Source organism: Abramis brama (genome assembly GCF_963993115.1).
Source record: "Abramis brama genome assembly, chromosome: 14".
NCBI classification, from domain to species: domain Eukaryota; kingdom Metazoa; phylum Chordata; class Actinopteri; order Cypriniformes; family Leuciscidae; genus Abramis; species Abramis brama.
In genome coordinates, this window is record NC_139976.1 from 22,743,729 (window position 1) to 22,770,337 (window position 26,609).

At 39.7% G+C, this 26,609-nt stretch overlaps 1 long non-coding RNA gene across 2 annotated transcripts in view; it reads left to right on the forward strand.

The window, feature by feature from the left end:
• LOC311095718 overlaps window positions 1–26,609 on the forward strand; it is a 127,279-nt gene that overhangs the window by 67,464 nt on the left and 33,206 nt on the right. For both annotated transcript variants that reach the window (XR_014608891.1, XR_014608892.1), the window contains one exon: window positions 22,713–23,424. This is a non-coding gene — a long non-coding RNA (uncharacterized lncRNA). The remainder of the gene's footprint in view (window positions 1–22,712; window positions 23,425–26,609) is intronic.

The window sequence follows — 26,609 nt, forward strand, 5'->3', positions numbered from 1 at the left end:
TTCATAAATCGACACGAAATCCATAACTTTTTGTCGGCACAGTCTGGAGATGATACGATTCGATTTTGGTGAAAATCGGACAAACGGTCTAGGAGGAGTTCGAAAAAGTAGGTTTTGAATGAAAATCAAGATGGCGGACAGGAAGTTTGGCCAAATAAGGAAAACTTGGTATCTATGTTCTCGGCTTGACCCAAGGAATCTATTAAGACCCGTGGCATTTCAATAGCCAGATTTATTCAAAAGTTATTAGCCTTTTTGGAAATTTTGTTATAACTTTTGACCACTAGGTGGCGCTGTCTTGAAATATTTTGGTTGCCTTCAGGGGATGGTGCTGATGACACAATCTGAGTTTCGTAATATTACACCAATGCATTTGTTTAGTATAGCATTTTATTTCACAAAACTGTATTGAAGTCAATGGGAATTTCATATTTTGTTCAATTATAGCGCCACCAAGAGGCTCAGTCCCACAATTTTTTTTACGTGTCCTCAGAGTGAGCCCATACATATGTGTGTCAATTTTGGTGAAAATATCTCAATTCGCTTCGGAGTTATAGACATTTATATGAAAAAACACGAAAAAAATGACTGACACATGACTTTGATTGGAAATTAGTACCCCTAAACATCAATATTTTCGCATTTGGGCATTGGCGTATAGCTATCGACCTATGTTTCCAAACTTCTGACGGTGGTTTCGTCTCGATCGGACAAATGGTTTCGAAGATATAGCCAAATGTTTTTTAAGCGCTAAATCACAACGTTACACAAACCGTAAGGCGAAACCTAGCATGTTTGATATCGTTGGACTCGGCAAGGATTCAGTAGTCTAATGAGATGAGTTTGGTGAAAATAAGTCGACCACACCCAAAGTTATAAGCATTTGAAAAAAAAAATTCACCACTAGGTGGCGCTGTTTCGAAACTTCTCAGGCTCCTTCAGAACATCGTGTTGATGACCCATACCAAGTTTCGTAACAATCCGTTCATGCGTTCTTAAAATACAGCATTTTAGCACAAAATTCAAAATGGCCGACAGTCAAAATGGCCGATATGGTAAAATTGGATATCAGTCGACTCGGCATGTTGCCCTGAATCTAACGAGACCAATTTTATGATTTTTGGACAAATTGTTCAGAAGTTATAAGCAAAAATAGCCATTTTTCATATCTCCGGACCAGTAGGTGGCGCTGCGCCGAAACGCAGCATGTAGCCTCAGGTCATGCTTGTGAGTACAAGTACCAAGTTTGGTCTGAATACGATAAACCGTTGCGGAGATACGGCCTTACGACTGTTTTTGCTAGCGCTACGTAAAATGTATTTGTGCGTTTATTGAAAACGGTTTGACGAATCCATTTGAATTCCATAACTTTTTGTCAGCACTACCTGAAGATGATCTGGTTCAATTTTCGTGCAAATCGGACAAACCGTCTAGGACGAGTTCGAAAAAGTAGCTTTTTTTGAAAATTCAAGATGGCGGCCATATTTTTATGACGGCAAATGACGTCATAGGGTGCAATCGAATCGCCATGAGCTCAGGAATCAGAGGAAAAAAGAATTTCGCTGATTGGCCTTACGGTTCAAAAGTTATTAGCAAAATAAAAGTGAAACTTTGGACAGGTGGTGGCGCTAGAGGGAATGACTTAGAAACACCAAAATTGGTGTATTTAATGTTGAGACGGTCCTCTATCAGAATGTCAAACCAAAACAACTTTCCCGCAATCGGTTCTATGGGCTGCCATAGACTCCCATGGCGGAAGAATAATAATAATAATAATAATAATAATAATAATAAGAAACGGAACAGATACAATAGGTGCCTCCGCACCTTCGGTGCTTGGCCCCTAATAATAAGAAACGGAACAGATACAATAGGTGCCTCCGCACCTTCGGTGCTTGGCCCCTAATAAATATAGCTGCAAGCAGCCATTACCGGGGCCAAGCACAATAAGACGACAAGACATGCCGACATGTCTGAAAGTGTCAGACCAACTGCAACAATGAGCAATTAAAGACATTTAAAGAGGATTTTAGGCAAAATGCCTGAAAAATCATAGAAACAATAATTAAAAATATGATTTGATGGATTATCACTTTCGACCAATAGGTGGCGCAGTTACAAAACTGATGTGATGTGGTCAGAGTGAAGTTACAATGACACATACAAAGTTTGGTGTCAATATGTCAAGGCATTGCAGAGATAAAGCCTTAATTAATGCTATTAGCATCATGCCTCAACTTTGCTGCTGCGCTATACGAAAACGGTTTCGTCTATCGACACGAAATCCATAACTTTTAGTCGGCACGGTCTGGAGATGATACGATTCGATTTTGGTGAAAATCGGACAAACGGTCTAGGAGGAGTTCGAAAAAGTAGGTTTTGAATGAAAATCAAGATGGCGGACAAGAAGTTTGACCAAATAAGGAAAATTTGGTATCTATGTTCTCGGCTTGACCCAAGGAATCTATTAAGACCAGTGGCATTTACATAGGCCGATGTATTCAAAAGTTATTAGCAGTTTTGGAAATGTTGTTATAACTTTTGACCACTAGGTGGCGCTGTCTCTAAATATTTTGGGTACCTTCAGGGGATGGTGCTGATGGCACATTCTGAGTTTCGTAATATTACACCAATGCATTTGTTTAGTATAGCATTTTATTTCACAAAACTGCATTGAAGTCAATGGGAATTTCATGTTTTGTTCTATTATAGCGCCACCAAGAGGCTCAGTCCCACAATTTTTTTTATGTGTCCTCAGAGTGAGCCCATACATATATGTGTCGATTTTGGTGCAAAAATCTCAATTTGCTTCGGAGTTATAGACATTTATATGAAAAAACACGAAAAAAATGACTGACACATGACTTTGATTGAATATTACTACCCCTAAACATCAATATTTTCGCATTTGGGCATTGGCATATAGCTATCGACCTATGTTTCCAAACTTCTGACGGTGGTTTCGTCTCGATCGGACAAGCGGTTACGAAGATATAGCCAAATGTTTTTTAAGCGCTAAATCACAACGCTACACAAACCGTTAGGCGAAACCTAACATGTTTGGTATCGTTGGACTCGGCAACGATTCAGGAGTCCAATGAGATGAGTTTCGTGAAAATAAGTCGATCACACCCAAAGTTATAAGCTTTTGAAAAAAAAAATTCACCACTAGGTGGCGCTGTTACGAAACTTCTCACACTCCTTCAGGACATCGTGTTGATGACCCATACCAAGTTTCGTAACAATCTGTTCATGCGTTGTTAAAATACAGCATTTTAGCACAAAATTCAAAATGGCCGACAGTCAAAATGGCCGATATGGCAAAATTGGATATCAGTCGACTCGGCATGTCGTCCTGAATCTATCAAGACCAATTTTATGATTTTTGGACAAACTGTTCAGAAGTTATAAGCAAAAATATCCATTTTTCATATCTCCGGACCAGTAGGTGGCGCTGCGCCGAAACGCAGCATGTAGCCTCAGGTCATGCTTGTGAGTATATGGACCAAGTTTGGTCTGAATACGATAAACCGTTGCGGAGATACAGCCTTACGACTGTTTTTGCTAGGGCTACGTAAAATGTATTCGTGCGTTTATCAAAAACGGTTTGACGAATCAATTTGAATTCCATAACTTTTGGTCAGCACTGCCTGAAGATGATCTGGTTCAATTTTCGTGCAAATCGGACAAACCGTCTAGGACGAGTTCGAAAAAGTAGCTTTTTCAGCCCATTAAAAATGGCGGCCATATTTATAAGCCGGAAAATGACGTCATAGGGTGCAATCGAATCGGCATGAGCTCGGGAATCAGAGGAAAAAAGAATTTTGTTGATTGGCCAAACGGTTCAAAAGTTATTAGCAAAATAAAAGTGAAATTTTGGACAGTTGGTGGCGCTAGAGGGATTGGTTTTAAGACACCAAATTTGGTATGGTGACTTTTTGGACTGTCCTCTATCATTGTGCCAAATTTCATAACTTTCCCGCAATCGGTTCTATGGGCTGCCATAGACTCCCATGGCGGAAGAAGAATAATAATAATAAATATAGCTGCAAGCAGCAATTACCGGGGCCAAGCAGAATAAGACGACAAGACATGCCAACATGTCTGAAAGTGTCAGACCAACTGCAACAATGAGCAATTAAAGACATTTAAAGAGGATTTTAGGCGAAATGGCTGAAAAATCATGTAAAAAGTGATTCAAAATATGATTTAATGGATTGTCACTTTTGACCAAAAGGTGGCGCTGTTACGAAATTGATGTGGTGTGGTCAGAGTAAGGAGACAGTGACACATACAAAGTTTTGTGTCAATATGTCGAGGCATTGCAGATATAAAGCCTGAATAGTCATTTTGGCATCATGCCTCAACTTTGCTGCTGTGCTATACGAAAACGGTTTCATCAATCGACACGAAATCCATAACTTTTTGTCGGCACAGTCTGGAGATGATACGATTCGATTTTGGTGAAAATCGGACAAACGGTCTAGGAGGAGTTCGAAAAAGTAGGTTTTGAATGAAAATCAAGATGGCGGACAGGAAGTTTGGCCAAATAAGGAAAACTTGGTATCTATGTTCTCGGCTTGACCCAAGGAATCTATTAAGACCAGTGGCATTTACATAGGCCGATGTATTCAAAAGTTATTAGCCTTTTTGGAAATTTTGTTATAACTTTTGACCACTAGGTGGCGCTGTCTTGAAATATTTTGGTTGCCTTCAGGGGATGGTGCTGATGACACAATCTGAGTTTCGTAATATTACACCAATGCATTTGTTTAGTATAGCATTGTATTTCACAAAACTGTATTGAAGTCAATGGGAATTTCATATTTTGTTCAATTATAGCGCCACCAAGAGGCTCAGTCCCACAATTTTTTTTACGTGTCCTCAGAGTGAGCCCATACATATGTGTGTCAATTTTGGTGAAAATATCTCAATTCGCTTCGGAGTTATAGACATTTATATGAAAAAACACGAAAAAAATGACTGACACATGACTTTGATTGGAAATTAGTACCCCTAAACATCAATATTTTCGCATTTGGGCATTGGCGTATAGCTATCGACCTATGTTTCCAAACTTCTGACGGTGGTTTCGTCTCGATCGGACTAGCGGTTTCAAAGATATAGCCAAATGTTTTTTAAGCGCTAAATCACAACGCTACACAAACCGTAAGGCGAAACCTAGCATGTTTGGTATCGTAGGACTCGGCAACGATTCAGGAGTCTAAAAAGATGAGTTTCGTGAAAATAAGTCGACCACACCCAAAGTTATAAGCTTTTGAAAAAAAAAATTCACCACTAGGTGGCGCTGTTTCGAAACTTCTCAGGCTCATTCAGGGCATTGTGCTGATGACCCATACCAAGTTTCGTAACAATCTGTTCATGCGTTGTTAAAATACAGCATTTTAGCACAAAATTCAAAATGGCCGACAGTCAAAATGGCCGATATGGCAAAATTGGATATCAGTCGACTCGGCATGTCGTCCTGAATCTATCAAGACCAATTTTATGATTTTTGGACAAACTGTTCAGAAGTTATAAGCAAAAATATCCATTTTTCATATCTCCGGACCAGTAGGTGGCGCTGCGCCGAAACGCAGCATGTAGCCTCAGGTCATGCTTGTGAGTATATGTACCAAGTTTGGTCTGAATACGATAAACCGTTGCGGAGATACAGCCTTACGACTGTTTTTGCTAGGGCTACGTAAAATGTATTCGTGCGTTTATCAAAAACGGTTTGACGAATCAATTTGAATTCCATAACTTTTGGTCAGCACTGCCTGAAGATGATCTGGTTCAATTTTCGTGCAAATCGGACAAACCGTCTAGGACGAGTTCGAAAAAGTAGCTTTTTCAGCCCATTAAAAATGGCGGCCATATTTATAAGCCGGAAAATGACGTCATAGGGTGCAATCGAATCGGCATGAGCTCGGGAATCAGAGGAAAAAAGAATTTTGTTGATTGGCCAAACGGTTCAAAAGTTATTAGCAAAATAAAAGTGAAATTTTGGACAGTTGGTGGCGCTAGAGGGATTGGTTTTAAGACACCAAATTTGGTATGGTGACTTTTTGGACTGTCCTCTATCATTGTGCCAAATTTCATAACTTTCCCGCAATCGGTTCTATGGGCTGCCATAGACTCCCATGGCGGAAGAATAATAATAATAAATATAGCTGCAAGCAGCCATTACCGGGGCCAAGCACAATAAGACGACAAGACATGCCGACATGTCTGAAAGTGTCAGACCAACTGCAACAATGAGCAATTAAAGACATTTAAAGAGGATTTTAGGCAAAATGCCTGAAAAATCATAGAAACAATAATTAAAAATATGATTTGATGGATTATCACTTTCGACCAATAGGTGGCGCAGTTACAAAACTGATGTGATGTGGTCAGAGTGAAGTTACAATGACACATACAAAGTTTGGTGTCAATATGTCAAGGCATTGCAGAGATAAAGCCTTAATTAATGCTATTAGCATCATGCCTCAACTTTGCTGCTGCGCTATACGAAAACGGTTTCGTCTATCGACACGAAATCCATAACTTTTAGTCGGCACGGTCTGGAGATGATACGATTCGATTTTGGTGAAAATCGGACAAACGGTCTAGGAGGAGTTCGAAAAAGTAGGTTTTGAATGAAAATCAAGATGGCGGACAAGAAGTTTGACCAAATAAGGAAAATTTGGTATCTATGTTCTCGGCTTGACCCAAGGAATCTATTAAGACCAGTGGCATTTACATAGGCCGTTGTATTCAAAAGTTATTAGCAGTTTTGGAAATGTTGTTATAACTTTTGACCACTAGGTGGCGCTGTCTCTAAATATTTTGGGTACCTTCAGGGGATGGTGCTGATGGCACATTCTGAGTTTCGTAATATTACACCAATGCATTTGTTTAGTATAGCATTTTATTTCACAAAACTGCATTGAAGTCAATGGGAATTTCATGTTTTGTTCTATTATAGCGCCACCAAGAGGCTCAGTCCCACCATTTTTTTTATGTGTCCTCAGAGTGAGCCCATACATATATGTGTCGATTTTGGTGCAAAAATCTCAATTTGCTTCGGAGTTATAGACATTTATATGAAAAAACACGAAAAAAATGACTGACACATGACTTTGATTGAATATTACTACCCCTAAACATCAATATTTTCGCATTTGGGCATTGGCGTATAGCTATCGACCTATGTTTCCAAACTTCTGACGGTGGTTTCGTCTCGATCGGACAAGCGGTTTCGAAGATATAGCCAAATGTTTTTTAAGCGCTAAATCACAACGCTACACAAACCGTTAGGCGAAACCTAACATGTTTGGTATCGTTGGACTCGGCAACGATTCAGGAGTCCAATGAGATGAGTTTCGTGAAAATAAGTCGATCACACCCAAAGTTATAAGCTTTTGAAAAAAAAAATTCACCACTAGGTGGCGCTGTTACGAAACTTCTCACACTCCTTCAGGACATCGTGTTGATGACCCATACCAAGTTTCGTAACAATCTGTTCATGCGTTGTTAAAATACAGCATTTTAGCACAAAATTCAAAATGGCCGACAGTCAAAATGGCCGATATGGCAAAATTGGATATCAGTCGACTCGGCATGTCGTCCTGAATCTATCAAGACCAATTTTATGATTTTTGGACAAACTGTTCAGAAGTTATAAGCAAAAATATCCATTTTTCATATCTCCGGACCAGTAGGTGGCGCTGCGCCGAAACGCAGCATGTAGCCTCAGGTCATGCTTGTGAGTATATGTACCAAGTTTGGTCTGAATACGATAAACCGTTGCGGAGATACAGCCTTACGACTGTTTTTGCTAGGGCTACGTAAAATGTATTCGTGCGTTTATCAAAAACGGTTTGACGAATCAATTTGAATTCCATAACTTTTGGTCAGCACTGCCTGAAGATGATCTGGTTCAATTTTCGTGCAAATCGGACAAACCGTCTAGGACGAGTTCGAAAAAGTAGCTTTTTCAGCCCATTAAAAATGGCGGCCATATTTATAAGCCGGAAAATGACGTCATAGGGTGCAATCGAATCGGCATGAGCTCGGGAATCAGAGGAAAAAAGAATTTTGTTGATTGGCCAAACGGTTCAAAAGTTATTAGCAAAATAAAAGTGAAATTTTGGACAGTTGGTGGCGCTAGAGGGATTGGTTTTAAGACACCAAATTTGGTATGGTGACTTTTTGGACTGTCCTCTATCATTGTGCCAAATTTCATAACTTTCCCGCAATCGGTTCTATGGGCTGCCATAGACTCCCATGGCGGAAGAAGAATAATAATAATAAATATAGCTGCAAGCAGCAATTACCGGGGCCAAGCAGAATAAGACGACAAGACATGCCAACATGTCTGAAACAATGAGCAATTAAAGACATTTAAAGAGGATTTTAGGCGAAATGGCTGAAAAATCATGTAAAAAGTGATTCAAAATATGATTTAATGGATTGTCACTTTTGACCAAAAGGTGGCGCTGTTACGAAATTGATGTGGTGTGGTCAGAGTAAGGAGACAGTGACACATACAAAGTTTTGTGTCAATATGTCGAGGCATTGCAGATATAAAGCCTGAATAGTCATTTTGGCATCATGCCTCAACTTTTCTGCTGTGCTATACGAAAACGGTTTCATAAATCGACACGAAATCCATAACTTTTTGTCGGCACAGTCTGGAGATGATACGATTCGATTTTGGTGAAAATCGGACAAACGGTCTAGGAGGAGTTCGAAAAAGTAGGTTTTGAATGAAAATCAAGATGGCGGACAGGAAGTTTGGCCAAATAAGGAAAACTTGGTATCTATGTTCTCGGCTTGACCCAAGGAATCTATTAAGACCCGTGGCATTTCAATAGCCAGATTTATTCAAAAGTTATTAGCCTTTTTGGAAATTTTGTTATAACTTTTGACCACTAGGTGGCGCTGTCTTGAAATATTTTGGTTGCCTTCAGGGGATGGTGCTGATGACACAATCTGAGTTTCGTAATATTACACCAATGCATTTGTTTAGTATAGCATTTTATTTCACAAAACTGTATTGAAGTCAATGGGAATTTCATATTTTGTTCAATTATAGCGCCACCAAGAGGCTCAGTCCCACAATTTTTTTTATGTGTCCTCAGAGTGAGCCCATTCATATGTGTGTCAATTTTGGTGAAAATATCTCAATTCGCTTCGGAGTTATAGACATTTATATGAAAAAACACGAAAAAAATGACTGACACATGACTTTGATTGGAAATTAGTACCCCTAAACATCAATATTTTCGCATTTGGGCATTGGCGTATAGCTATCGACCTATGTTTTCAAACTTCTGACGGTGGTTTCGTCTCGATCGGACTAGCGGTTTCAAAGATATAGCCAAATGTTTTTTAAGCGCTAAATCACAACGCTACACAAACCGTAAGGCGAAACCTAGCATGTTTGGTATCGTAGGACTCGGCAACGATTCAGGAGTCTAAAAAGATGAGTTTCGTGAAAATAAGTCGACCACACCCAAAGTTATAAGCATTTGAAAAAAAAAATTCACCACTAGGTGGCGCTGTTTCGAAACTTCTCAGGCTCATTCAGGGCATTGTGCTGATGACCCATACCACGTTTCGTAACAATCCGTTCATGCGTTCATAAAATACAGAATTTTAGCACAAAATTCAAAATGGCCGACAGCCAAAATGACCGATATGGTCAAATTGGATATCAGTCGACTCGGCATGTTGCCCTGAATCTAACGAGACCAATTTTATGATTTTTGGACAAACTGTTCAGAAGTTATAAGCAAAAATAGCCATTTTTCATATCTCCGGACCAGTAGGTGGCGCTGCGCCGAAACACAGCATGTAGCCTCAGGTCATGCTTGTGAGTACAAGTACCAAGTTTGGTCTGAATACGATAAACCGTTGCGGAGATACGGCCTTACGACTGTTTTTGCTAGCGCTACGTAAAATGTATTTGTGCGTTTATCGAAAACGGTTTGACGAATCCATTTGAATTCCATAACTTTTTGTCAGCACTACCTGAAGATGATCTGGTTCAATTTTCGTGCAAATCGGACAAACCGTCTAGGACGAGTTCGAAAAAGTAGCTTTTTTTGAAAATTCAAGATGGCGGCCATATTTTTATGACGGAAAATGACGTCATAGGGTGCAATCGAATCGCCATGAGCTCAGGAATCAGAGGAAAAAATAATTTTGTTGATTGGCCTTACGGTTCAAAAGTTATTAGCAAAGTAAAAGTGAAACTTTGGACAGGTGGTGGCGCTAGAGGGAATGACTTAGAAACACCAAAATTGGTGTATTTAATGTTGGGACTGTCCTCTATCAGAATGTCAAACCAAAACAACTTTCCCGCAATCGGTTCTATGGGCTGCCATAGACTCCCAGAGCGGAAGAATAATAATAATAATAAATATAGCTGCAAGCAGCAATTACCGGGGCCAAGCAGAATAAGACGACAAGACATGCCAACATGTCTGAAAGTGTCAGACCAACTGCAACAATGAGCAATTAAAGACATTTAAAGAGGATTTTAGGCGAAATGGCTGAAAAATCATGTAAAAAGTGATTCAAAATATGATTTAATGGATTGTCACTTTTGACCAAAAGGTGGCGCTGTTACGAAATTGATGTGGTGTGGTCAGAGTAAGGAGACAGTGACACATACAAAGTTTTGTGTCAATATGTCGAGGCATTGCAGATATAAAGCCTGAATAGTCATTTTGGCATCATGCCTCAACTTTGCTGCTGTGCTATACGATAACGGTTTCATAAATCGACACGAAATCCATAACTTTTTGTCGGCACAGTCTGGAGATGATACGATTCGATTTTGGTGAAAATCGGACAAACGGTCTAGGAGGAGTTCGAAAAAGTAGGTTTTGAATGAAAATCAAGATGGCGGACAGGAAGTTTGGCCAAATAAGGAAAACTTGGTATCTATGTTCTCGGCTTGACCCAAGGAATCTATTAAGACCCGTGGCATTTCAATAGCCAGATTTATTCAAAAGTTATTAGCCTTTTTGGAAATTTTGTTATAACTTTTGACCACTAGGTGGCGCTGTCTTGAAATATTTTGGTTGCCTTCAGGGGATGGTGCTGATGACACAATCTGAGTTTCGTAATATTACACCAATGCATTTGTTTAGTATAGCATTTTATTTCACAAAACTGTATTGAAGTCAATGGGAATTTCATATTTTGTTCAATTATAGCGCCACCAAGAGGCTCAGTCCCACAATTTTTTTTACGTGTCCTCAGAGTGAGCCCATACATATGTGTGTCAATTTTGGTGAAAATATCTCAATTCGCTTCGGAGTTATAGACATTTATATGAAAAAACACGAAAAAAATGACTGACACATGACTTTGATTGGAAATTAGTACCCCTAAACATCAATATTTTCGCATTTGGGCATTGGCGTATAGCTATCGACCTATGTTTCCAAACTTCTGACGGTGGTTTCGTCTCGATCGGACAAATGGTTTCGAAGATATAGCCAAATGTTTTTTAAGCGCTAAATCACAACGTTACACAAACCGTAAGGCGAAACCTAGCATGTTTGATATCGTTGGACTCGGCAAGGATTCAGTAGTCTAATGAGATGAGTTTGGTGAAAATAAGTCGACCACACCCAAAGTTATAAGCATTTGAAAAAAAAAATTCACCACTAGGTGGCGCTGTTTCGAAACTTCTCAGGCTCCTTCAGAACATCGTGTTGATGACCCATACCAAGTTTCGTAACAATCCGTTCATGCGTTCTTAAAATACAGCATTTTAGCACAAAATTCAAAATGGCCGACAGTCAAAATGGCCGATATGGTAAAATTGGATATCAGTCGACTCGGCATGTTGCCCTGAATCTAACGAGACCAATTTTATGATTTTTGGACAAATTGTTCAGAAGTTATAAGCAAAAATAGCCATTTTTCATATCTCCGGACCAGTAGGTGGCGCTGCGCCGAAACGCAGCATGTAGCCTCAGGTCATGCTTGTGAGTACAAGTACCAAGTTTGGTCTGAATACGATAAACCGTTGCGGAGATACGGCCTTACGACTGTTTTTGCTAGCGCTACGTAAAATGTATTTGTGCGTTTATTGAAAACGGTTTGACGAATCCATTTGAATTCCATAACTTTTTGTCAGCACTACCTGAAGATGATCTGGTTCAATTTTCGTGCAAATCGGACAAACCGTCTAGGACGAGTTCGAAAAAGTAGCTTTTTTTGAAAATTCAAGATGGCGGCCATATTTTTATGACGGCAAATGACGTCATAGGGTGCAATCGAATCGCCATGAGCTCAGGAATCAGAGGAAAAAAGAATTTCGCTGATTGGCCTTACGGTTCAAAAGTTATTAGCAAAATAAAAGTGAAACTTTGGACAGGTGGTGGCGCTAGAGGGAATGACTTAGAAACACCAAAATTGGTGTATTTAATGTTGAGACGGTCCTCTATCAGAATGTCAAACCAAAACAACTTTCCCGCAATCGGTTCTATGGGCTGCCATAGACTCCCATGGCGGAAGAATAATAATAATAATAATAATAATAATAATAATAAGAAACGGAACAGATACAATAGGTGCCTCCGCACCTTCGGTGCTTGGCCCCTAATAATAAGAAACGGAACAGATACAATAGGTGCCTCCGCACCTTCGGTGCTTGGCCCCTAATAAATATAGCTGCAAGCAGCCATTACCGGGGCCAAGCACAATAAGACGACAAGACATGCCGACATGTCTGAAAGTGTCAGACCAACTGCAACAATGAGCAATTAAAGACATTTAAAGAGGATTTTAGGCAAAATGCCTGAAAAATCATAGAAACAATAATTAAAAATATGATTTGATGGATTATCACTTTCGACCAATAGGTGGCGCAGTTACAAAACTGATGTGATGTGGTCAGAGTGAAGTTACAATGACACATACAAAGTTTGGTGTCAATATGTCAAGGCATTGCAGAGATAAAGCCTTAATTAATGCTATTAGCATCATGCCTCAACTTTGCTGCTGCGCTATACGAAAACGGTTTCGTCTATCGACACGAAATCCATAACTTTTAGTCGGCACGGTCTGGAGATGATACGATTCGATTTTGGTGAAAATCGGACAAACGGTCTAGGAGGAGTTCGAAAAAGTAGGTTTTGAATGAAAATCAAGATGGCGGACAAGAAGTTTGACCAAATAAGGAAAATTTGGTATCTATGTTCTCGGCTTGACCCAAGGAATCTATTAAGACCAGTGGCATTTACATAGGCCGATGTATTCAAAAGTTATTAGCAGTTTTGGAAATGTTGTTATAACTTTTGACCACTAGGTGGCGCTGTCTCTAAATATTTTGGGTACCTTCAGGGGATGGTGCTGATGGCACATTCTGAGTTTCGTAATATTACACCAATGCATTTGTTTAGTATAGCATTTTATTTCACAAAACTGCATTGAAGTCAATGGGAATTTCATGTTTTGTTCTATTATAGCGCCACCAAGAGGCTCAGTCCCACAATTTTTTTTATGTGTCCTCAGAGTGAGCCCATACATATATGTGTCGATTTTGGTGCAAAAATCTCAATTTGCTTCGGAGTTATAGACATTTATATGAAAAAACACGAAAAAAATGACTGACACATGACTTTGATTGAATATTACTACCCCTAAACATCAATATTTTCGCATTTGGGCATTGGCATATAGCTATCGACCTATGTTTCCAAACTTCTGACGGTGGTTTCGTCTCGATCGGACAAGCGGTTACGAAGATATAGCCAAATGTTTTTTAAGCGCTAAATCACAACGCTACACAAACCGTTAGGCGAAACCTAACATGTTTGGTATCGTTGGACTCGGCAACGATTCAGGAGTCCAATGAGATGAGTTTCGTGAAAATAAGTCGATCACACCCAAAGTTATAAGCTTTTGAAAAAAAAAATTCACCACTAGGTGGCGCTGTTACGAAACTTCTCACACTCCTTCAGGACATCGTGTTGATGACCCATACCAAGTTTCGTAACAATCTGTTCATGCGTTGTTAAAATACAGCATTTTAGCACAAAATTCAAAATGGCCGACAGTCAAAATGGCCGATATGGCAAAATTGGATATCAGTCGACTCGGCATGTCGTCCTGAATCTATCAAGACCAATTTTATGATTTTTGGACAAACTGTTCAGAAGTTATAAGCAAAAATATCCATTTTTCATATCTCCGGACCAGTAGGTGGCGCTGCGCCGAAACGCAGCATGTAGCCTCAGGTCATGCTTGTGAGTATATGGACCAAGTTTGGTCTGAATACGATAAACCGTTGCGGAGATACAGCCTTACGACTGTTTTTGCTAGGGCTACGTAAAATGTATTCGTGCGTTTATCAAAAACGGTTTGACGAATCAATTTGAATTCCATAACTTTTGGTCAGCACTGCCTGAAGATGATCTGGTTCAATTTTCGTGCAAATCGGACAAACCGTCTAGGACGAGTTCGAAAAAGTAGCTTTTTCAGCCCATTAAAAATGGCGGCCATATTTATAAGCCGGAAAATGACGTCATAGGGTGCAATCGAATCGGCATGAGCTCGGGAATCAGAGGAAAAAAGAATTTTGTTGATTGGCCAAACGGTTCAAAAGTTATTAGCAAAATAAAAGTGAAATTTTGGACAGTTGGTGGCGCTAGAGGGATTGGTTTTAAGACACCAAATTTGGTATGGTGACTTTTTGGACTGTCCTCTATCATTGTGCCAAATTTCATAACTTTCCCGCAATCGGTTCTATGGGCTGCCATAGACTCCCATGGCGGAAGAAGAATAATAATAATAAATATAGCTGCAAGCAGCAATTACCGGGGCCAAGCAGAATAAGACGACAAGACATGCCAACATGTCTGAAAGTGTCAGACCAACTGCAACAATGAGCAATTAAAGACATTTAAAGAGGATTTTAGGCGAAATGGCTGAAAAATCATGTAAAAAGTGATTCAAAATATGATTTAATGGATTGTCACTTTTGACCAAAAGGTGGCGCTGTTACGAAATTGATGTGGTGTGGTCAGAGTAAGGAGACAGTGACACATACAAAGTTTTGTGTCAATATGTCGAGGCATTGCAGATATAAAGCCTGAATAGTCATTTTGGCATCATGCCTCAACTTTGCTGCTGTGCTATACGAAAACGGTTTCATCAATCGACACGAAATCCATAACTTTTTGTCGGCACAGTCTGGAGATGATACGATTCGATTTTGGTGAAAATCGGACAAACGGTCTAGGAGGAGTTCGAAAAAGTAGGTTTTGAATGAAAATCAAGATGGCGGACAGGAAGTTTGGCCAAATAAGGAAAACTTGGTATCTATGTTCTCGGCTTGACCCAAGGAATCTATTAAGACCAGTGGCATTTACATAGGCCGATGTATTCAAAAGTTATTAGCCTTTTTGGAAATTTTGTTATAACTTTTGACCACTAGGTGGCGCTGTCTTGAAATATTTTGGTTGCCTTCAGGGGATGGTGCTGATGACACAATCTGAGTTTCGTAATATTACACCAATGCATTTGTTTAGTATAGCATTGTATTTCACAAAACTGTATTGAAGTCAATGGGAATTTCATATTTTGTTCAATTATAGCGCCACCAAGAGGCTCAGTCCCACAATTTTTTTTACGTGTCCTCAGAGTGAGCCCATACATATGTGTGTCAATTTTGGTGAAAATATCTCAATTCGCTTCGGAGTTATAGACATTTATATGAAAAAACACGAAAAAAATGACTGACACATGACTTTGATTGGAAATTAGTACCCCTAAACATCAATATTTTCGCATTTGGGCATTGGCGTATAGCTATCGACCTATGTTTCCAAACTTCTGACGGTGGTTTCGTCTCGATCGGACTAGCGGTTTCAAAGATATAGCCAAATGTTTTTTAAGCGCTAAATCACAACGCTACACAAACCGTAAGGCGAAACCTAGCATGTTTGGTATCGTAGGACTCGGCAACGATTCAGGAGTCTAAAAAGATGAGTTTCGTGAAAATAAGTCGACCACACCCAAAGTTATAAGCTTTTGAAAAAAAAAATTCACCACTAGGTGGCGCTGTTTCGAAACTTCTCAGGCTCATTCAGGGCATTGTGCTGATGACCCATACCAAGTTTCGTAACAATCTGTTCATGCGTTGTTAAAATACAGCATTTTAGCACAAAATTCAAAATGGCCGACAGTCAAAATGGCCGATATGGCAAAATTGGATATCAGTCGACTCGGCATGTCGTCCTGAATCTATCAAGACCAATTTTATGATTTTTGGACAAACTGTTCAGAAGTTATAAGCAAAAATATCCATTTTTCATATCTCCGGACCAGTAGGTGGCGCTGCGCCGAAACGCAGCATGTAGCCTCAGGTCATGCTTGTGAGTATATGTACCAAGTTTGGTCTGAATACGATAAACCGTTGCGGAGATACAGCCTTACGACTGTTTTTGCTAGGGCTACGTAAAATGTATTCGTGCGTTTATCAAAAACGGTTTGACGAATCAATTTGAATTCCATAACTTTTGGTCAGCACTGCCTGAAGATGATCTGGTTCAATTTTCGTGCAAATCGGACAAACCGTCTAGGACGAGTTCGAAAAAGTAGCTTTTTCAGCCCATTAAAAATGGCGGCCATATTTATAAGCCGGAAAATGACGTCATAGGGTGCAATCGAATCGGCATGAGCTCGGGAATCAGAGGAAAAAAGAATTTTGTTGATTGGCCAAACGGTTCAAAAGTTATTAGCAAAATAAAAGTGAAATTTTGGACAGTTGGTGGCGCTAGAGGGATTGGTTTTAAGACACCAAATTTGGTATGGTGACTTTTTGGACTGTCCTCTATCATTGTGCCAAATTTCATAACTTTCCCGCAATCGGTTCTATGGGCTGCCATAGACTCCCATGGCGGAAGAATAATAATAATAAATATAGCTGCAAGCAGCCATTACCGGGGCCAAGCACAATAAGACGACAAGACATGCCGACATGTCTGAAAGTGTCAGACCAACTGCAACAATGAGCAATTAAAGACATTTAAAGAGGATTTTAGGCAAAATGCCTGAAAAATCATAGAAACAATAATTAAAAATATGATTTGATGGATTATCACTTTCGACCAATAGGTGGCGCAGTTACAAAACTGATGTGATGTGGTCAGAGTGAAGTTACAATGACACATACAAAGTTTGGTGTCAATATGTCAAGGCATTGCAGAGATAAAGCCTTAATTAATGCTATTAGCATCATGCCTCAACTTTGCTGCTGCGCTATACGAAAACGGTTTCGTCTATCGACACGAAATCCATAACTTTTAGTCGGCACGGTCTGGAGATGATACGATTCGATTTTGGTGAAAATCGGACAAACGGTCTAGGAGGAGTTCGAAAAAGTAGGTTTTGAATGAAAATCAAGATGGCGGACAAGAAGTTTGACCAAATAAGGAAAATTTGGTATCTATGTTCTCGGCTTGACCCAAGGAATCTATTAAGACCAGTGGCATTTACATAGGCCGTTGTATTCAAAAGTTATTAGCAGTTTTGGAAATGTTGTTATAACTTTTGACCACTAGGTGGCGCTGTCTCTAAATATTTTGGGTACCTTCAGGGGATGGTGCTGATGGCACATTCTGAGTTTCGTAATATTACACCAATGCATTTGTTTAGTATAGCATTTTATTTCACAAAACTGCATTGAAGTCAATGGGAATTTCATGTTTTGTTCTATTATAGCGCCACCAAGAGGCTCAGTCCCACCATTTTTTTTATGTGTCCTCAGAGTGAGCCCATACATATATGTGTCGATTTTGGTGCAAAAATCTCAATTTGCTTCGGAGTTATAGACATTTATATGAAAAAACACGAAAAAAATGACTGACACATGACTTTGATTGAATATTACTACCCCTAAACATCAATATTTTCGCATTTGGGCATTGGCGTATAGCTATCGACCTATGTTTCCAAACTTCTGACGGTGGTTTCGTCTCGATCGGACAAGCGGTTTCGAAGATATAGCCAAATGTTTTTTAAGCGCTAAATCACAACGCTACACAAACCGTTAGGCGAAACCTAACATGTTTGGTATCGTTGGACTCGGCAACGATTCAGGAGTCCAATGAGATGAGTTTCGTGAAAATAAGTCGATCACACCCAAAGTTATAAGCTTTTGAAAAAAAAAATTCACCACTAGGTGGCGCTGTTACGAAACTTCTCACACTCCTTCAGGACATCGTGTTGATGACCCATACCAAGTTTCGTAACAATCTGTTCATGCGTTGTTAAAATACAGCATTTTAGCACAAAATTCAAAATGGCCGACAGTCAAAATGGCCGATATGGCAAAATTGGATATCAGTCGACTCGGCATGTCGTCCTGAATCTATCAAGACCAATTTTATGATTTTTGGACAAACTGTTCAGAAGTTATAAGCAAAAATATCCATTTTTCATATCTCCGGACCAGTAGGTGGCGCTGCGCCGAAACGCAGCATGTAGCCTCAGGTCATGCTTGTGAGTATATGTACCAAGTTTGGTCTGAATACGATAAACCGTTGCGGAGATACAGCCTTACGACTGTTTTTGCTAGGGCTACGTAAAATGTATTCGTGCGTTTATCAAAAACGGTTTGACGAATCAATTTGAATTCCATAACTTTTGGTCAGCACTGCCTGAAGATGATCTGGTTCAATTTTCGTGCAAATCGGACAAACCGTCTAGGACGAGTTCGAAAAAGTAGCTTTTTCAGCCCATTAAAAATGGCGGCCATATTTATAAGCCGGAAAATGACGTCATAGGGTGCAATCGAATCGGCATGAGCTCGGGAATCAGAGGAAAAAAGAATTTTGTTGATTGGCCAAACGGTTCAAAAGTTATTAGCAAAATAAAAGTGAAATTTTGGACAGTTGGTGGCGCTAGAGGGATTGGTTTTAAGACACCAAATTTGGTATGGTGACTTTTTGGACTGTCCTCTATCATTGTGCCAAATTTCATAACTTTCCCGCAATCGGTTCTATGGGCTGCCATAGACTCCCATGGCGGAAGAAGAATAATAATAAATATAGCTGCAAGCAGCAATTACCGGGGCCAAGCAGAATAAGACGACAAGACATGCCAACATGTCTGAAACAATGAGCAATTAAAGACATTTAAAGAGGATTTTAGGCGAAATGGCTGAAAAATCATGTAAAAAGTGATTCAAAATATGATTTAATGGATTGTCACTTTTGACCAAAAGGTGGCGCTGTTACGAAATTGATGTGGTGTGGTCAGAGTAAGGAGACAGTGACACATACAAAGTTTTGTGTCAATATGTCGAGGCATTGCAGATATAAAGCCTGAATAGTCATTTTGGCATCATGCCTCAACTTTTCTGCTGTGCTATACGAAAACGGTTTCATAAATCGACACGAAATCCATAACTTTTTGTCGGCACAGTCTGGAGATGATACGATTCGATTTTGGTGAAAATCGGACAAACGGTCTAGGAGGAGTTCGAAAAAGTAGGTTTTGAATGAAAATCAAGATGGCGGACAGGAAGTTTGGCCAAATAAGGAAAACTTGGTATCTATGTTCTCGGCTTGACCCAAGGAATCTATTAAGACCCGTGGCATTTCAATAGCCAGATTTATTCAAAAGTTATTAGCCTTTTTGGAAATTTTGTTATAACTTTTGACCACTAGGTGGCGCTGTCTTGAAATATTTTGGTTGCCTTCAGGGGATGGTGCTGATGACACAATCTGAGTTTCGTAATATTACACCAATGCATTTGTTTAGTATAGCATTTTATTTCACAAAACTGTATTGAAGTCAATGGGAATTTCATATTTTGTTCAATTATAGCGCCACCAAGAGGCTCAGTCCCACAATTTTTTTTTACGTGTCCTCAGAGTGAGCCCATACATATGTGTGTCAATTTTGGTGAAAATATCTCAATTCGCTTCGGAGTTATAGACATTTATATGAAAAAACACGAAAAAAATGACTGACACATGACTTTGATTGGAAATTAGTACCCCTAAACATCAATATTTTCGCATTTGGGCATTGGCGTATAGCTATCGACCTATGTTTCCAAACTTCTGACGGTGGTTTCGTCTCGATCGGACTAGCGGTTTCAAAGATATAGCCAAATGTTTTTTAAGCGCTAAATCACAACGCTACACAAACCGTAAGGCGAAACCTAGCATGTTTGGTATCGTAGGACTCGGCAACGATTCAGGAGTCTAAAAAGATGAGTTTCGTGAAAATAAGTCGACCACACCCAAAGTTATAAGCATTTGAAAAAAAAAATTCACCACTAGGTGGCGCTGTTTCGAAACTTCTCAGGCTCATTCAGGGCATTGTGCTGATGACCCATACCACATTTCGTAACAATCCGTTCATGCGTTCATAAAATACAGAATTTTAGCACAAAATTCAAAATGGCCGACAGCCAAAATGACCGATATGGTCAAATTGGATATCAGTCGACTCGGCATGTTGCCCTGAATCTAACGAGACCAATTGTATGATTTTTGGACAAACTGTTCAGAAGTTATAAGCAAAAATAGCCATTTTTCATATCTCCGGACCAGTAGGTGGCGCTGCGCCGAAACACAGCATGTAGCCTCAGGTCATGCTTGTGAGTACAAGTACCAAGTTTGGTCTGAATACGATAAACCGTTGCGGAGATACGGCCTTACGACTGTTTTTGCTAGCGCTACGTAAAATGTATTTGTGCGTTTATTGAAAACGGTTTGACGAATCCATTTGAATTCCATAACTTTTTGTCAGCACTACCTGAAGATGATCTGGTTCAATTTTCGTGCAAATCGGACAAACCGTCTAGGACGAGTTCGAAAAAGTAGCTTTTTTTGAAAATTCAAGATGGCGGCCATATTTTTATGACGGCAAATGACGTCATATGGTGCAATCGAATCGCCATGAGCTCAGGAATCAGAGGAAAAAAGAATTTCGCTGATTGGCCTTACGGTTCAAAAGTTATTAGCAAAATAAAAGTGAAACTTTGGACAGGTGGTGGCGCTAGAGGGAATGACTTAGAAACACCAAAATTGGTGTATTTAATGTTGAGACGGTCCTCTATCAGAATGTCAAACCAAAACAACTTTCCCGCAATCGGTTCTATGGGCTGCCATAGACTCCCATGGCGGAAGAATAATAATAATAATAATAATAATAATAATAATAATAATAAGAAACGGAACAGATACAATAGGTGCCTCCGCACCTTCGGTGCTTGGCCCCTAATAATAATAAGAACGCGAACAAAAACAATAGGTGCCTCCGCACCTTCGGTGCTTGGCCCCTAATAATAATAATAATAATAAGAAACGGAACAGATACAATAGGTGCCTCCGCACCTTCGGTGCTTGGCCCCTAATAATAATAATAAGAAACGGAACAGATACAATAGGTGCCTCCGCACCTTCGGTGCTTGGCCCCTAAATATAGCTGCAAGCAGCAATTACCGGGGCCAAGCAGAATAAGACGACAAGACATGCCAACATGTCTGAAAGTGTCAGACCAACTGCAACAATGAGCAATTAAAGACATTTAAAGAGGATTTTAGGCGAAATGGCTGAAAAATCATGTAAAAAGTGATTCAAAATATGATTTAATGGATTGTCACTTTTGACCAAAAGGTGGCGCTGTTACGAAATTGATGTGGTGTGGTCAGAGTAAGGAGACAGTGACACATACAAAGTTTTGTGTCAATATGTCGAGGCATTGCAGATATAAAGCCTGAATAGTCATTTTGGCATCATGCCTCAACTTTGCTGCTGTGCTATACGAAAACGGTTTCATCAATCGACACGAAATCCATAACTTTTTGTCGGCACAGTCTGGAGATGATACGATTCGATTTTGGTGAAAATCGGACAAACGGTCTAGGAGGAGTTCGAAAAAGTAGGTTTTGAATGAAAATCAAGATGGAGGACAGGAAGTTTGGCCAAATAAGGAAAACTTGGTATCTATGTTCTCGGCTTGACCCAAGGAATCTATTAAGACCAGTGGCATTTCAATAGCCAGATGTATTCAAAAGTTATTAGCCTTTTTGGAAATTTTGTTATAACTTTTGACCACTAGGTGGCGCTGTCTTGAAATATTTTGGTTGCCTTCAGGGGATGGTGCTGATGACACAATCTGAGTTTCGTAATATTACACCAATGCATTTGTTTAGTATAGCATTTTATTTCACAAAACTGTATTGAAGTCAATGGGAATTTCATATTTTGTTCAATTATAGCGCCACCAAGAGGCTCAGTCCCACAATTTTTTTTACGTGTCCTCAGAGTGAGCCCATACATATGTGTGTCAATTTTGGTGAAAATATCTCAATTCGCTTCGGAATTATAGACATTTATATGAAAAAACACGAAAAAAATGACTGACACATGACTTTGATTGGAAATTAGTACCCCTAAACATCAATATTTTCGCATTTGGGCATTGGCATATAGCTATCGACCTATGTTTCCAAACTTCTGACGGTGGTTTCGTCTCGATCGGACTAGCGGTTTCAAAGATATAGCCAAATGTTTTTTAAGCGCTAAATCACAACGCTACACAAACCGTAAGGCGAAACCTAGCATGTTTGGTATCGTAGGACTCGGCAACGATTCAGGAGTCTAAAAAGATGAGTTTCGTGAAAATAAGTCGACCACACCCAAAGTTATAAGCATTTGAAAAAAAAAATTCACCACTAGGTGGCGCTGTTTCGAAACTTCTCAGGCTCATTCAGGGCATCGTGCTGATGACCCATACCACGTTTCGTAACAATCCGTTCATGCGTTCATAAAATACAGAATTTTAGCACAAAATTCAAAATGGCCGACAGCCAAAATGACCGATATGGCAAAATTGGATATCAGTCGACTCGGCATGTTGCCCTGAATCTAACGAGACCAATTGTATGATTTTTGGACAAACTGTTCAGAAGTTATAAGCAAAAATAGCCATTTTTCATATCTCCGGACCAGTAGGTGGCGCTGCGCCGAAACACAGCATGTAGCCTCAGGTCATGCTTGTGAGTACAAGTACCAAGTTTGGTCTGAATACGATAAACCGTTGCGGAGATACGGCCTTACGACTGTTTTTGCTAGCGCTACGTAAAATGTATTCGTGCGTTTATCGAAAACGGTTTGATGAATCCATTTGAATTCCATAACTTTTTGTCAGCACTACCTGAAGATGATCTGGTTCAATTTTCGTGCAAATCGGACAAACCGTCTAGGACGAGTTCGAAAAAGTAGCTTTTTTTGAAAATTCAAGATGGTGGCCATATTTTTATGACGGCAAATGACGTCATAGGGTGCAATCGAATCGCCATGAGCTCAGGAATCAGAGGAAAAAAGAATTTCGCTGATTGGCCTTACGGTTCAAAAGTTATTAGCAAAATAAAAGTGAAACTTTGGACAGGTGGTGGCGCTAGAGGGAATGACTTAGAAACACCAAAATTGGTGTATTTAATGTTGAGACGGTCCTCTATCAGAATGTCAAACCAAAACAACTTTCCCGCAATCGGTTCTATGGGCTGCCATAGACTCCCATGGCGGAAGAAGAAGAAGAAGAAGAAGAAGAAGAATAATAATAAGAACGGGAACAGATACAATAGGTGCCTCCGCACCTTCGGTGCTTGGCCCCTAAATATAGCTGCAAGCAGCAATTACCGGGGCCAAGCAGAATAAGACGACAAGACATGCCAACATGTCTGAAAGTGTCAGACCAACTGCAACAATGAGCAATTAAAGACATTTAAAGAGGATTTTAGGCGAAATGGCTGAAAAATCATGTAAAAAGTGATTCAAAATATGATTTAATGGATTGTCACTTTTGACCAAAAGGTGGCGCTGTTACGAAATTGATGTGGTGTGGTCAGAGTAAGGAGACAGTGACACATACAAAGTTTTGTGTCAATATGTCGAGGCATTGCAGATATAAAGCCTGAATAGTCATTTTGGCATCATGCCTCAACTTTGCTGCTGTGCTATACGAAAACGGTTTCATCAATCGACACGAAATCCATAACTTTTTGTCGGCACAGTCTGGAGATGATACGATTCGATTTTGGTGAAAATCGGACAAACGGTCTAGGAGGAGTTCGAAAAAGTAGGTTTTGAATGAAAATCAAGATGGCGGACAGGAAGTTTGGCCAAATAAGGAAAACTTGGTATCTATGTTCTCGGCTTGACCCAAGGAATCTATTAAGACCCGTGCCATTTCAATAGCCAGATTTATTCAAAAGTTATTAGCCTTTTTGGAAATTTTGTTATAACTTTTGACCACTAGGTGGCGCTGTCTTGAAATATTTTGGTTGCCTTCAGGGGATGGTGCTGATGACACAATCTGAGTTTCGTAATATTACACCAATGCATTTGTTTAGTATAGCATTTTATTTCACAAAACTGTATTGAAGTCAATGGGAATTTCATATTTTGTTCAATTATAGCGCCACCAAGAGGCTCAGTCCCACAATTTTTTTTACGTGTCCTCAGAGTGAGCCCATACATATGTGTGTCAATTTTGGTGAAAATATCTCAATTCGCTTCGGAGTTATAGACATTTATATGAATAAACATGAAAAAAATGACTGTCACATGACTTTGATTGGAAATTAGTACCCCTAAACATCAATATTTTCGCATTTGGGCATTGGTGTATAGCGATCGACCTATGTTTACAAACTTCTGACGGTGGTTTCGTCTCGATCGGACTAGCGGTTTCAAAGATATAGCCAAATGTTTTTTAAGCGCTAAATCACAACGCTACACAAACCGTAAGGCAAAACCTAGCATGTTTGGTATCGTAGGACTCGGCAACGATTCAGGAGTCTAAAAAGATGAGTTTCGTGAAAATAAGTCGATCACACCCAAAGTTATAAGCATTTAAAAAAAAAAAATTACCACTAGGTGGCGCTGTTTCGAAACTTCTCACACTCCTTCAGGACATCGTGTTGATGACCCATACCAAGTTTCGTAACAATCCGTTTGTGCGTTCTTAAAATATAGCATTTTAGCACAAAATTCAAAATGGCCGACAGTCAAAATGGCCGATATGGCAAAATTGGATATCAGTCGACTCGGCATGTTGCCCTGAATCTATCGAGACCAATTTTATGATTTTTGGACAAACTGTTCAGAAGTTATAAGCAAAAATAGCCATTTTTCATATCTCCGGACCAGTAGGTGGCGCTGCGCCGAAACGCAGCATGTAGCCTCAGGTCATGCTTGTGAGTACATGTACCAAGTTTGGTCTGAATACGATAAACCGTTGCGGAGATACGGCCTTACGACTCTTTTTGCTAGGGCTACTTAAAATGTATTCGTGCGTTTATCGAAAACGGTTTGACGAATCAATTTGAATTCCATAACTTTTGGTCAGCACTGCCTGAAGATGATCTGGTTCAATTTTCGTGCAAATCGGACAAACCGTCTAGGACGAGTTCGAAAAAGTAGCTTTTTCAGAAAATTAAAAATGGCGGCCATATTTATATGACGGAAAATGACGTCATAGGGTGCAATCGAATCGCCATGAGCTCAGGAATCAGAGGAAAAAAGAATTTCGCTGATTGGCCTTACGGTTCAAAAGTTATTAGCAAAATAAAAGTGAAACTTTGGACAGGTGGTGGCGCTAGAGGGAATGACTTAGAAACACAAAAATTGGTGTATTTAATGTTGGGACTGTCCTCTATCAGAATGTCAAACCAAAACAACTTTCCCGCAATCGGTTCTATGGGCTGCCATAGACTCCCATGGCGGAAGAAGAAGAAGAAGAAGAATAATAAATATAGCTGCAAGCAGCAATTACCGGGGCCAAGCAGAATAAGACGACAAGACATGCCAACATGTCTGAAAGTGTCAGACCAACTGCAACAATGAGCAATTAAAGACATTTAAAGAGGATTTTAGGCGAAATGGCTGAAAAATCATGTAAAAAGTGATTCAAAATATGATTTAATGGATTGTCACTTTTGACCAAAAGGTGGCGCTGTTACGAAATTGATGTGGTGTGGTCAGAGTAAGGAGACAGTGACACATACAAAGTTTTGTGTCAATATGTCGAGGCATTGCAGATATAAAGCCTGAATAGTCATTTTGGCATCATGCCTCAACTTTGCTGCTGTGCTATACAAAAACGGTTTCATCAATCGACACGAAATCCATAACTTTTTGTCGGCACAGTCTGGAGATGATACGATTCGATTTTGGTGAAAATCGGACAAACGGTCTAGGAGGAGTTAGAAAAAGTAGGTTTTGAATGAAAATCAAGATGGCGGACAGGAAGTTTGGCCAAATAAGGAAAACTTGGTATCTATGTTCTCGGCTTGACCCAAGGAATCTATTAAGACCCGTGGCATTTCAATAGCCAGATTTATTCAAAAGTTATTAGCCTTTTTGGAAATTTTGTTATAACTTTTGACCACTAGGTGGCGCTGTCTTGAAATATTTTGGTTGCCTTCAGGGGATGGTGCTGATGACACAATCTGAGTTTCGTAATATTACACCAATGCATTTGTTTAGTATAGCATTTTATTTCACAAAACTGTATTGAAGTCAATGGGAATTTCATATTTTGTTCAATTATAGCGCCACCAAGAGGCTCAG